This window comes from Rhincodon typus, chromosome 32, assembly GCF_021869965.1.
Source record: "Rhincodon typus isolate 14 chromosome 32, sRhiTyp1.1, whole genome shotgun sequence".
NCBI classification, from domain to species: Eukaryota; Metazoa; Chordata; class Chondrichthyes; order Orectolobiformes; family Rhincodontidae; genus Rhincodon; species Rhincodon typus.
Window position 1 is genome coordinate 5,946,211 of NC_063363.1, and position 3,290 is coordinate 5,949,500.

Sequence of the window (3,290 nt, forward strand, 5' to 3'; positions counted from 1 at the left end):
CTCTTGTTCAAAGGTTGGACATTGGTGTTTGAAGAACGAAAAACAATCCTAATGAAATGTAGAATTTCCTGAAGGTATTGAATAGGACGGATGTTGAAAGGATGTTTCTCTTTGTGGGACAGACTAGAACCAGAACATTTTAGAATCCCATTTAAGATGAAAACTTGGAGAATTTCTTTACTTCGGAAGATCATGAGTGTTTGGAGCTCCCTTGTATGTAGGTACCTAACGAGAACAGTGGATGCAGAACCACTGAATACTTTTAAGATAGAGGTAGATCAATTCTTAAATAACAAGAGATTTAAAGGTTATCAGGAGTAGGTCAAAAATTGGAGTTGAAGCCACAATCAGATCCATGTGGTCCTACTGAACAGCAGAACAGGCTAGTGTAGGTGCGAATGACCTACTCCTGCTATTAATTTGTATATTAATAAATCATTGACTTGTTTTGCAATTGCAGTGTCTGAAATTAGCAAAATGGGATGGGGGCAGTGGTGTTAGCATGATATGAAAGTCCACTGTCCTTAATTTTAATAAAGACATTTGTCTGTAGCTTTTGTAAATGGAGCCACTCTGGGCTCAATGCTAACACAGATGTCTCTGGTAGAAACCCCATGTCAAAGCACATTAATGAGTACCAAAAGGAAAGAGTTGAGACATCAAACTGTGATCATCCGCTCTTTCAGATAGATGTAGAAAAAAATCCATAACATTAGCCAAAGAAAAGTAAGGAAGTTATGTGCGCACACCAATGCTTCTCCCACAAACAGCATAAATAAAACAGATAATGCTGCCATTACTGAGCTGAAGATGATTGTTACAATTCCCTATGGGGCAATATTACTTCATTGTCCACAAGGTGCTAATTACATATAAATTCTTATGTTCCCAAAACAGACCACCAAGTTATAGCTTCATAGAATCCCTACACTGTGGAAACAGGCCCTTCGGCCCAATAAGTCCACACCGACGCTAAGAGCATCCCACCCTGACCCATCCTCCTATAACCCACCTAAGCTACACAACCCTACGGGCAATTTAGCATGGCCAATCCACCTAACCTGCACATCTTTGGACTGTGGGAGGAAACCGGAACACCCGGAGGAAACCCAAGCAGACACAGGGAGAATGTGCAAACTCCACACACACAGTCGCCTGAGGTCCCTGGTGCTGTGAGGCAGCAGTGTGAACCATTGAGCCGCTGATATTAATACCACACTGTACAATGTTAATCTCACCTTCTAAAATGTCCTTTATAAACAATTACAAATTTTAAATGATAAAAGAAGTAATAAAACAATGCAAAAGAACTTACCTGCTGTAAAAAACAAGAATATTATCAGCAAAATAAAAATTCTGAACATAATGTCACTCTAACCACAAATTATTTCTCCAGATAAAAATCGTGGAATTGAATATTTTCAAATGTCGTATATTTCCTTGAAATCTTTTTGATGCCAAAAACGTTTTGAAGCTGGTTGAAAAAAAACGAAGAGACGTGATTAGGTGCCTCATACTGGGAAACTGCTTATTTGGAGAGATGTCTACCACATCCTTACCAACTCTGTAGCTGGTTGCAAGGTGGTTTATTCGTACAACTTCTATCCCACTTTCACTTAGGTCAGGAGGCCAAGAAACTGTGTGAAGATTCATCAAGTTCTTTATGTGCTATTGCTTCATTGCCTTTACTCAATGTTCAATAAAGTTCTTACTCTGCACCTTTTGAAATCATTTGAAAACCGAGCCTTGGCTGTGATTATGCTAAAAAAAGATAAGTGACAAGCTGATGTGATCATGCTCACTATTTTGGTGAAGGTGTCACACGTTTAAGGCTTATCTCCTTGATACTGCAGTGTTATCATGTTTATCATTAGCATTACTGTTCGGGGCAACGCAATCCAATCTCAACACTTCCATGCCAAACAATTCACATACTGCTGTGCACCTCATTATTGTTCCCAAACTGGCTTGCTACAGTCTGAGCAACAGTAGCTAAAGTCCTAAGTTATAAAGCATTTGGTGACATTTTTCCATTTCTTAAGTTTTTTTTCTAACACACGAGTCCTTTTTAAGTGAATCATTGGGATTTAGAAAGAGGATATTGAAGTGAACATGCAGTAGGTAAGCCATGTTCTCATTAAATTTACTTGACCATTGCTTGCTCAAATCCTGGGCCTTCTTTCCAACAGCATTGCAGGTCTACCAGCACATGGACTGCGGCGGTTCAAGAAGACAGCTCACTACCACCTTCTCCAGAGCAATTAGGGATGGTCAATAAATGTTGGCCCAGCTAACAACATCCATATCTCATCAATGACTTGTTTTTAAATGTAGGCCGCAGGGTCTTGCTCCTGCTCCTGTTATATTCTTGAAGCTGGGAAGTTGAGTCAATGGCAGAATCAATCCAAATTGGTACAACTCTAGCAGTGTTCAAAAACATACATTTACGGTGCAAGAGAAAAAACAGGAAAGCTTCTTTGGCCCACGTAATTAGGGGCTGGCCTGTCTACAACTGCTCCAAACTCTACCCCTACCCTGCTGGTGTTACCGCACCATAACCTCTCCCTAAACCCACCACAACACCATCTCTGATGACTTCCTTTGCTGTCTAAGTGTCTGGGCTGCCTGACATTGCAGCAACTGTTAAGCTGCATTTGAACGTTGGGCTGAAGTAGGATCCTCACTTCATAAATCAGCTCTGGATGTTAAAAGGAACTGGGATTCTTAGTTGTGTTTGGACTTACAGCTTAAGAATTTGATCGTCCCCATCAGTTCAATATGTCTGAGCAGGGCAAAATGCAGTGCATTTCACTGTTGAACTGCCAAGTGAAGACATTCCACGTCAACAGAAGTTGGAATGAAGAGTTGCATCAGAGAAAGGCTCTGTGGGTTTACGGTTAGTGGATGCATGGTCGGTGTGACTTCTTGAACGAGCTTTAATCGAATTAGTGGGTGAGAGAGATTTTCCCAGATTCTTTTTCCCTTATCAGCTATTCTGTTTGTCTCTCACAGGACATTTCATGGTTAAGGAGCACATGGACAGTAAGATGAGATGTTTCAGTGTATTGTGAGGATGGGCAAGTCCAATGCTGGTCCTTCCTGCACTTCAATTTCAAACGTTTATATGAAGAATGTGTCAAAATTCTGTCCTATTAAGTATTTTTCCCTTCCAAACTTAATAAGATGTAGATTATTGTTTATTCATGGTATGTACTTTTACTATATTTAATAATATTTAATTGAAATTCCATAATTACTTAAGTCTACAATATAATTAACTGACAATAATG